This window comes from Tursiops truncatus, chromosome 12 (assembly GCF_011762595.2).
Source record: "Tursiops truncatus isolate mTurTru1 chromosome 12, mTurTru1.mat.Y, whole genome shotgun sequence".
NCBI lineage: Eukaryota > Metazoa > Chordata > Mammalia > Artiodactyla > Delphinidae > Tursiops > Tursiops truncatus.
Window position 1 is genome coordinate 16,004,136 of NC_047045.1, and position 10,879 is coordinate 16,015,014.

General features: G+C 47.6%; 1 long non-coding RNA gene across 3 annotated transcripts in view; it reads left to right on the forward strand.

Annotated features, from left to right (window-relative positions):
* The window catches only part of LOC141275987 (uncharacterized), a 219,597-nt gene that overhangs the window by 181,926 nt on the left and 26,792 nt on the right, over window positions 1–10,879 (forward strand). For all 3 annotated transcript variants that reach the window (XR_012324711.1, XR_012324713.1, XR_012324712.1), the window contains 2 exons: window positions 2,481–2,564; window positions 3,407–3,446. This is a non-coding gene — a long non-coding RNA (uncharacterized lncRNA). The remainder of the gene's footprint in view (window positions 1–2,480; window positions 2,565–3,406; window positions 3,447–10,879) is intronic.

A 10,879-nucleotide genomic window follows, 5' to 3' on the forward strand; every position in this document is an offset into this window, starting at 1 on the left:
CTGCAAATGGCATTATTTCATTCTTTTTTATGGCTGAATAATACTCCATTGTAAATATATCTCACATCTTCTTTATCCATTCATCTGTTGATGGACATTTAGGTTGCTTCCATGTCTTCGCTATTGTAAATAGCATTTCAGTGAACATTGGGGTACGTGTATCTTTTTGAATTATGGTTTTCCCCAGATATATGTCTAGGAGTGAGATTGCAGGATCATATGATAGCTCTATTTTCAGGTTTTCAGGGAACCTCCATACTGTTCGCTATAGTGGCTGTATCAATTTACATTCCCACCAACAGTGTAGGAGTCTTCCTTTTTCTTCACATCCTCTCCAGCACTTATTATTTGTAGACTTTTTGATGATGGCCATTCTGACCGGTGTGAAGTGATACCTCATTGTAGTTTTGATTTGCATTTCCCTAAAATGACTATACTACCCAAGGCAATCTACAGATTCAGTGTAATCCCTATCAAATTATGAATGGCATTTTCCACAGAACTAGAACACATAATTTAAAATATTTTATGGAACAATGAAAGACCCTAAATAGCCAAAGCAATCTTGAGAAAGAAAAGCAGAGCTGAGGAATCAGGATCCCTGACTTCAGACTATACTATAAAGCTACAGTCATCAAAACAGTATGGTACTGTCACAAAAACAGAAATATAGATCGATGGAACAGGATAGAAAGCCCAGAAATAAACCCACACATCTATGGTCAATTAATCTACAACAAAGGAGGTAAGAGAATATACAATGGATGAAAGACAGTCTCTTCAATAAGTGGTGCTGGGAAAACTGGACAGCTACATGTAAAAGAATGAAATTAGAACAACTGTCACACCATGCACAAAAACAAACTCAAAATGTATTAAAGACCTAAATGTAAGACCAGATACTATAAAACTCCTAGAGGAAAACATAGGCAGAACACCCTTTGACATAAATTATAGCAATATCTTTTTGGATCCGTCTTCTAGAATAATGGAAATAAGAGCAAAGATAAAAAAAGGGGACCTAATTAAACTTAAAATCTTTTGCACAGCAAAGGAAACCATAAACAAAATGAAAAGACAATGTACAGAATGGGAGAAAATATTTACAGATGATGCAACCAACAAGGGATTAATCTCCAGAACATACAAACGGTCCATACTGCTCCGTATCAAAAAACACCCCAACCCAATCAGAAAATGGGTAGAAGATCTAAATAGGCACTTCTCCAAAGAAGACTTACAGATGACCAACAGGCAGATGAAAAAGTGAAAGGATTTTTCTTCACTTTTCTTCAGAGTCACCCATGAGATGGGCTGTAATACAGTAGTATCTCATTAGTTCCACTGCCCACATATAATGCAAATCCACCTGTAAAAACAAGGCTGATTTTTTCTTTCTCTGTCACCTGATTATAGGGAACCTCACATGATTCCATAACTGGAGGCTGAGGAAGGGTGGGCAACACACAGAAGTAGGGATCAGGAGAAACTGATCTATCTGCTCAAGCAACATACTTGTGTTTTCTGATCTGTTAAGACATGATATTGTATATGTCCTTTCCACTTAAAGATACTGATACTGCATCTTCTTAAACTCATGGCTTGTTGTGTCAACTAATACTGTACCTACTTTGTTATAAAAAAGCCAATTTTTATATATATATAAATTTTTTTTTTTTTTTGCGGTACATGTGCCTCTCACTGTTGTGGCCTCTCCCGTTGCGGAGCACAGGCTCCAGATGTGCAGGCTCAGTGGCCATGGCTCACGGGCCCAGCCACTCTGCAGCATGTGGGATCTTCCTGGACCAGGGCACGAACCCGTGTCCCTTGCATCGTCAGGCGGACTCTCAACCACTGCGCCACCAGGGAAGCCCAAAAATCCGATTTATAATAGTCACTTTGTTTCCTTTAGTCAGGCTTTCAGTCTCTACCAGAGTTGAGTAAAAATAAAATAATTGCTTCTCCAACGAGAATAGTTATCCACACAAGAAAGTCGTTTTTATCTGAAAATTTTGATGTTTATACTGATTCTCCTCTTGGGGCCAACTAGGGCCTCCATTAGAGCATCTTAATTTGCCAGAGATACTTTGACTACTGTTGCTTCTACTGTGTTACAAGGCTTAAGTGGAAAAATTAATTGCACCACAGCTTGAATCTGCTGCAGAGTAGTATCGTGCTCTGGGTCCCACTCACAACTAGCTGACTTATGTGTTAAGTAAAATGTAAGAGCACCACACCCACATGTGGTTTATGTTGCTTTCTAAGTATAGAGGTCCATCATAGGTTGCACTTTTCAACAACTGGTAGAAATTACAGGGTGCGGCAACCTGCTTTTTCTTTAGATACCCATAGGTAACATGGACCACTGAATCTCTAGAAATTTCACTGATATACTAGAGACTAAATTTTCAGGGAGTTTATCTTCCACCCTCTGACATAAAACATCTTGACAGCTAGTGTCTGGTACTTCCTATTCACAGGTGCAATCATAATGTCATCAGTGTTGTGGACCAACATGATATTCTTTGGGATATTAGTTCAAGTCCCTGTGGACAGGCCCTGAGGTAAGACAATAAAGGTGTATTGATGTCCCTGCCAGGTAAAATCCAATTGCTTCAGATATGCCTTGCCAATGGAGAAAAGTTTATTTGCCACATTAATAGCTGCATGCCACATGTCACTGGCTGTGTTGATTTGCTCCGGTAAAGATACACATCTGGAGGAAAGCTGCAGTGAGAATCACTCTTTGATGACATTAACAATAACCCAGTCATAGACCCATCCAGCTTTTGCATTGGCCAAACAGGCAATTTAAACAAGGATAGGCTGTGAATCATCACCCCTGCATCTTTCAAGTTGCTGATGGTTCAAGTAATCTCTATAATTCACTCAGAAATGTGGTACTGCACTTGGTTTAGTATTTTGGTAAGAAGGAATAAATTTAGGGATGTCCACTTGGTCTTTCTACCATATTAGCCCTCATTCCATGAGTCAGAAAACCAACTTATGGATTTTTTTCCATTTGCTGAGTATAGCTATTTCAACTGCAAATATAAAATTAACATGTGGGAACACCACAGGATGTTTTACTTGATTAACTAGGACGAACACAAGATGGACTCAGGCTGAAGGTCCATTTATTATTGACCTAACTTCCACATGGACCACAGTACTATTTTATTCCTCCACATTTGCATTAATTCAGAGCCAGTGTCCCTAAAGTCTGATTGCTACTCCTTCCAAGTTCATAGTCATTCTATGTAAATAGCTTCACAGACCCTTGGAAACATCTTGCAGAAATATTTGCAGTATATATTTGTATTAGTATTCTCTCGTTGATGTAACAAATTACCAAAAATTCAGTGGCATTAAAACAACACAAATTTATCATCTTGTATTTCCATAGGTTAGAAGTCTGATACAGTTCCCACTAGGCTGAAATCAAGGTAAGGCTATGTTCCTTTCTGGCACCTGTAAGGTCGGATCTTAACAAACGGCACCGCAAAACATAGGAAAGCTTCAAGTGAGCTTTATTAGGGAGCGCTCCCGGGTGAGGTTCACTGGTCCGAGAGAAAGGGGCCAGAGAAGTCGCACCCGGGCGAGGCTTGGCCAAGATTTTATAGGGGAAGAAGGGAAAGGGGTGTGGTGAATCTGGGAGGGCGCAGGGTATTCCTTATTTGGTGGTCTTTTCGGGTATCGTGGCAATATCTGGTGCCGGTTGCATCAGTCTTGGGATGCCCCTCGAAAGGCGGGAAGGCTGGGCCGGGTGGAAAGTCCCCAGGTCAGTTCCTGGAACTGGGTGGTCCAGACAGTCTCCAGGTCAGTTTCTGGAACTGGGTGGTCCGGAGAGTTTTGGTTTGATGCAACCTGTGAATCTGATTGCGTTCCCCTGCCTCGGGCCAGTTGGCCTTACATCCCTACATCTTTGGTGTAATGGGGCGGCGTTCTGATCTCTGGCTACTTATTGCTGAATGGAGGCGTTGAAAGGGGAGTCGGGCGACCAGAGGTCCGAGGCTTAGGGGAGACCAGTGGATGATTCTGTAGGAAGCAAGGTGTAAGGGCCGAGGAGCATTTGGTTTGTGGCCACCCGAGAGGCTTCCTCCATGCGCCTGCGAAGGAACCTAAGAAAACAGGGAGCAAACATGAGCAAGATACAGATGAGAATTAAGGGGCCTAGGATTGGTGTTAGCCAGGTGTAGAGGGTGGACTGCCACCAGTCGGGGATGGGGGAGGTGGACTGTCGCCGCCTGCGTTGGAGTTCTTCGTTTAAGTGCCAGAGAGCATCTACATTGTCCTCAACGACCGCTGTCTCGCTGATGTAGTAGCAGCGCTCTTCCTGTAGGAAGAGGCAGGCACCTCCTTTGTCAGCTGTCAGAAGGTCCAGGGCGCGTCGATTTTGGAGGGCATCTCGGGCTACTGAGGTGATCTGGCGCTGGAGGGAGGTGATGGAGGTGGCAGAAGCCTCGATGGCTAGCTGGAGTTTCTGTTCTAGGTCACGGGATGGTGAGACACTGTGTGTTAGGGCTCCTTCCCCAATGCCCGCAGCAACGAGAGAGGAGGCTAGGGAAATGCCTGCGACCATAGGGAGAAAGATGGCCCTTTGGCCCTTAGAGAGGTCGAGGGCCCGTGTGAGTGCTATCAGTTCAGCCCTTTGAGAGGTTGTCCCTTCTGGGAGGCGGTTGGCCTCGATAATGGTTGAGATGGTTACTACCGCATAGGCCGCCCGGCAGCGTCCGTCGGGGCCGAGTATTGAGCTGCCATCTACGAAGAGGGTGCGGTCCGGGTTTAACAGTGGAGTATCAAAGCGTCCCTCCCTAGGTGGGCTGAGGGCCTCTACGACTTGGGGGCAGGAGTGGGAAGGGGAGGTCCCGGTATCAGAGATAGGCAAGAGGGAGGCCGGGTTTAGGCGGGGGGGGGGGGGGGGGAGTCGAGGGAGATAGCAGGCTTTTCACTGAACATTAGGTGGAACTCCTGGATGCGGGAGGGGCCCAGGAGGGAGAGAGACTTGTGGCCTAGGAGGTCGACCAGCCGGTGGGAGGAAAACACGCTTAGTGGGTGGGCCAGAGTCAGTTTGAGTGTCTGGTCAGTTCGGCTGCCACTGCTAGGGCCCGAAGGCATGGTTGCCATCCCCGAATGGTTGGGTCTAGCTGGTTGGAGAGGTAAGCCACGGGGCGGTAGGAAGCCCCTACAGGCTGGGCAAGGAGTCCAGTGGCTATTCCGGCCCGTTCATCCACAAGAAGGTGAAAAGGTCATTTGGGTTGAGCAGAGAAAGGGAAGGAGAAGATATCACAGCGTTACGGAGGGTGAGAAAGGCCTGTCGAATGGCGGAAGAAGAGGTGAGGGGTCCTTGAGGGGTTTCTTTAGCAGCTAGATATAAGGGTTTAGTGAGGAGAGCAAAGTTAGGGATCCAGTGTCGGAAAAATCCTACGAGGCCCAGAAAGAGAATTTGTTCCGCTGTTTCCGAAGGCTGGAGTTCATGGATAATCCAGGTGCGATCGGCTGTTAGACCTTTTGTGGTAGGGGTAAGGTGGAGCCCCAGGTAGGTTACAGAAGATACAGATAACTGAGCCTTGGCTGGGGAGACCCGATAACCATGAGAGCCAAGGTAATTGAGGAGATCTGCAGTGTGTTGTCTTGAGAGGCTGAGAGATGGGCTACAAAGGAGGAGGTCATCTACATATTGAAGGAGTGTGCTGGGGGTAAGGGAGCAGGAAGTGAGGTCCCGTGCCAGCGCCTGACCGAAGAGGTGAGGACTGTCGTGGAAGCCCTGGGGAAGAACTGTCCAGGTGAGCTGACTGGAAGTATGAGTATCCGGATCCGTCCAGGTAAAGGTGAAGAGGAAATAGGAGTCGGGATGTGGGGGATAGTGAAAAAGGCATCTTTGAGATCCAGAACCGTAAAGTGGGCTGTGGATGGGGGGATATGGGAGAGCAAGGTGTATGGGTTTGGTTCTACTGGGTGGAGAGGAATTATGGCCTCATTGATTAGTCGGAGGTCCTGGACCAGGTGATAATCCCCAGAGGACTTGCGGACAGGCAGGATGGGGGTGTTGCAGGGAGAGCCAGTGGGGATAAGGAGTCCCTGGTTTAGGAGTCTGGTGATAATAGGTTGTAGGCCCCTAAGGTGAGTCTAAGAGATGGGAAATTGGGGTCTTGATGGAAATTTGGAGGGGTCCTTTAGGCAGATGAGGACGGGGGAATGGTGTGTTGCTATTATGGGCTTAGAAGTATCCCAGACTTGGGCATTGATTGGGTTCGGTGTGATTGGAAGAGGGGGATAGGAGGGGGAGGGTTCTAGAGACAGGCCGAGAAGAGGAAGCAGGAGTTGGGAGGAGGGGACCTTAGGGTCAAGTCTAACCAGCTGGAGGGAGGCCCCTAAGTGGAAAAGGACATCTCGGCCTAGCAAGGGAACTGGGCAGCATGGTATGACTAAGAAGGAATGAGTAAAAGGGAGTCCTTCGATATGACATGGGAGTGGACCGGTCTGGAGTGGGAAGGATGGTTTGCCATCAATACCCATGACCGAGATCTGGGAAGGAGAAACTGGCCTGGAATAAGTAGGCAGGACCGAATAGGTAGCCCCCATGTCCACCAGAAATGAGATGGACTTACCTGCTACCTGTAGTGTTAACCCTGGGCTCGGTGACGGTGATGGGGGTCTTCGAGTCCGGGCACCGTCAGTCGTCAGCCAATCCCAGCAGTTCGAGTGGTAATGCCGTTGGGTCGGCCTGCCCCCTGCGTGGAGACGCTGAGGGAGGGCCAGTCGTAGGGCAGTCACTCTTCCAGTGGCCCGTTAGCCCGCAGCTGGGACAGGGCTTAGAAGGAGGTCGGGGATTGGGACATTGGCGAGCCCAGTGGCCTTCTTTTCCGCATTTGAAGCAGGCCCCCGGCGGGGTTGCCTTTTGTGGACCCCGTGGATGCTGTGATCCATGGGAGATGGCCGGCCTTAGGGTGGCTACAAGAGCTTGGGTTTGGAGGGCCACCTTCTGGTGCACCCGAGCCTGTCGGCTGGATTCTGCCAAATCCTCACGGCCATTGTAGAGTTTAAAGGCCATCTTTACCAGACCTCAAATAGGGGTTTGAGGGCCGTCTTCTGCCCGTTTTAATTTCTTTCGGACGTCCGTGGCTGATTGGGTGATAAAATGGGTGGCCAGGACCGCTGCCCCTGCCGGGGTGTCAGGATCCAGCTGGGTGTAGAGAGTTAAAGCCTCTGTAAGGCGATTGAGAAAGATAGCTGGATTTTCGTTAGGTTCTTGGGTTCTCTCCTTTAGTTTTTCAAAATTGACTACCTTATGAGCGGCAGCCTGCATGCCAGCCAGGAGGCATTGGATCATGAGGTCGCATTTACGGTGGCCATCTTGGCCATCCTGATAAGTACAGCCTGGATAGGTGCCAGGTACGGCAGTCGCTCCGACAGGCATGGAGTTGTTGGTAAGGTGAACCTGATCTGCATGGTTTCGGGCAGCCGTTTGAATTCTTTCCCTTTCGTCAGGGGTTAAGGTAGAGGACAGAACCACAAAGATATCGTGCCAGGTTAGATCGTAAGCTTGAGATAGGTAGCGAAATTCTTTGATGTAGTGGGAGGAGTCGGCAGAGAAGGAGCCTAATCGTTTTTCAATTTGAGAGAGGTCCTGGGGAGAGAAAGGGACAGGGACTCTGACCAGTCCTTCCGCTCCTGCTACCTCCCTCAGAGGGCAGAGGAGATTTGGATCTTGGGAGTCGTGAGAGCGTGTATGTGCACTAATTGGCGAAGCAAGGGGCGTGGGAGGAGAAACCGTTGAGGGAGGCGGAGCAGGGTTCGGGAGGAGGAGGGACCGCTTCAGGGTAGGGTGGAGGTTGGAGAGGAGCTCTGGAGGGGGGAGAGGCGAGAGATTCGGGTGGGTCGGTTAGTGGGGAGGAATCATCCTCCAAGGGGATTGAGGTTTTGGAAGGAAGAGATGTTTGTTTGGCAAGGAGGATTTGAGAGGTAGAACAATTGATGCAAAGGGAGGGGCGAGAGCGCAAATACCAAAAAACCTGGACATAGGGGACCTCAGACCATTTGCCCGTCCTGCGGCAGTAATTATCTAGATCACGGAGGATGTTAAAATCGAAAGTCCCTTCAGGAGGCCATTTGGATTGATTGTCTTGAGGATAAGCCGTCGGCGACGGAGATCTTGGGAGAAACTGAGGGCTGTAAAATTGGCTAGGAGACACCCCAGGGGCGTCTTAGGATCTGGTTTCGATTGTGAGGTTCCCATGACCCCCAGTCTGTCCCTGAGTGATTGGAGAGGGAGAGAGGCGTCCCTGGTCTCAGTCTCCAATTCACGGCAGGTCAGAGGGTGGTCAGGCGATTGGGACGTCTCCACAGTTGCCCGAGGCCCGGAGAGAGAACGGAGGAGTCCCTGACGCGGCCGCGATTAGGGACAGGGAGTCCGGTGGGCCGGGACTCTGGGGGTCGGAGGGAACAAGGGAGGGGGACTTACCCCGTTTTCTGCCGGATCGGGTGGATGAGTAGAGGTTCCCTGGTTGTCTCCTGGGGGAGGGGAGGAGCGGCCCGCGCGGTAACCCGCGGGGCTTGATACCCCTCCCGGGTTTCGGCACCAAATGTAAGGTCGGATCTTAACAAACGGCACCGCGAAACAGAGGAAAGCTTCAAGTGAGCTTTATTAGGGAGCGCTCCCGGGCGAGGTTCACTGGTCCGAGAGAAAGGGGCCAGAGAAGTCGCACCCGGGCGAGGCTTGGCCAAGATTTTATAGGGGAAGAAGGGAAAGGGGTGTGGTGAATCTGGGAGGGCGCAGGGTATTCCTTATTTGGTGGTCTTTTCGGGTATCGTGGCAATATCTGGTGCCGGTTGCATCAGTCTTGGGATGCCCCTCGAAAGGCGGGAAGGCTGGGCCGGGTGGAAAGTCCCCAGGTCAGTTCCTGGAAGTGGGTGGTCCGGAAAGTCTCCAGGTCAGTTTCTGGAACTGGGTGGTCCGGAGAGTTTCGGTCTGATGCAACTTGTGAGTCTGATTGCGTTCCCCTGCCTCGGGCCAGTTGGCCTTACAGCACCTTTAAGAGAAAATATTTCCTTGCATTTTCCAGCTCTAGAGGTTGCCCACATTCCTGGCTCCCTTCCTCCATCTTCAAAGGCAGCAACGTTTCATCTCTCTGGCCATTCTTCCTTGTAACATTTCCCTTTGACTCTCTGATCTCTTTTTAGCCTCCCCTTCCAATTTAAGGACTCTTTTAGTTACATTGAATTAATCTGGATAAGGCAGAAAAATCACCCTTTTTAAATGTCAGCTGATTGACTGGAAATCTTAATTCCATATCAATCTTAATTCTATTTTGCCATATAAGCTAACATAGTCCATATACTCTAACATAGTGACAGTTTTCCTGGATTAGGACAAAGACATCTTTGGGGGTTCATTATTCTGCCTACCACAATACTATAATCTTATTGCAGAGTACTTCCTCAAAGATACCAGACTCCCCTTCTATAAGGGACTGCTAATTGGGTGAGAAGCCATGACTATGTTGACAGTTCAAATAAGCTGACTGCTCACCATGCCTAGGGAATATTTGTTTATACACAGGCATACCTTGGAGATATCGCAGGTTCAGATCCAGATCAATGCAATAAAGCGAATACCACAATAAAGTGAGGGACATAATTCTTTTAGTTTCCCAGTACATATAAAAATTACGTTTACACTTTTTACTGTAGTCTATGAAGTGTACAATAGCATTATATCTAAAAGACAATGTACATACCTTAATTTTAAAATACTAACCATCACCTGATCCTTTAGTGAGTCATAATCTTTTTGCTGGTGGAGGGTCTTGCGCCAGTGCTGATGGCTGCTGACTGATGATCAGGGCGGTGGCTGCTGAAGGCTGGGGTTGCTGTGGCAGTTTCTTAAAATAAGACAACAGTGAAGTTGCCACATTAGTTGACCCTTCCTCTCACTAACGATATCTTTGTCACTTTCAACGCCCTTTCATAGCATTTTACTCACAGAACTTTCAAAATGGCAGCAGTCCTCTCAAACCCTGCCCCTACTCTATCAAAGTTACATACATAATACTCTAAATCCTTTATTTTCATTTCAAAAATATTTGTAGTATCTTCACCAGAAGTAGATTCCATGTCAAGAAACCACTTTCTGTGCTCATCCATAAGAAGCACCCCCTCACCTGTTCAAGTTTTATCATGAGATTGCAGCAACTCAGTCACATGTTCAGGCTCCACTTTTTTTTTAACATCTTTATTGGACTATAATTGCTTTACAGTGTAGTGTTAGTTTCTGCTGTATAACAAAGTGAATCAGCTCTATGTGTATGTATATCCCCATATCCCCTCCCTCTTGGATCTCCCTCCCACTCTCCTTACCCCACCCCTCTAGGTGGTTGCAAAGCTATTTCCACCACATTTGCAGTTATTTTCTCCAAAATCATCCATGAGGGTTGGTATCAACTTCTTCCAAACTCCTCTTAATGTTGTTATTGGGACCTCTTCCCATGAATCACTAATATGCTTCACATGGCATCTAGAATGGTGACTCCTTTCCATAGAGTTGTCAATTGACTTTGCCCAGATCCATCAGATCCACTATCTATGTCAGCTATAGCCTTATGGGATGTATTTCGTAAATAATAAAATTTGAGAGTCAAAATGACTCCTTTATCTACAGGCTGCAGAGTGGATGTTGTGTTAGCAGGCATGAAAACAACATGAATCTCATCGTACATCTCTATCAGAGCTCTTGGCTGACCAGGTGCATTGTCAGTGAGTAGTAATATTTTGTGAGGAATCTTTTTTTCTAAGCAGTATGTCTCAACAGTGGGCTTAAAGTATTCAGTTAACCATGTTGTCAACAGATGAACTCTCTTTGAGACTTTGTTGCTCCATT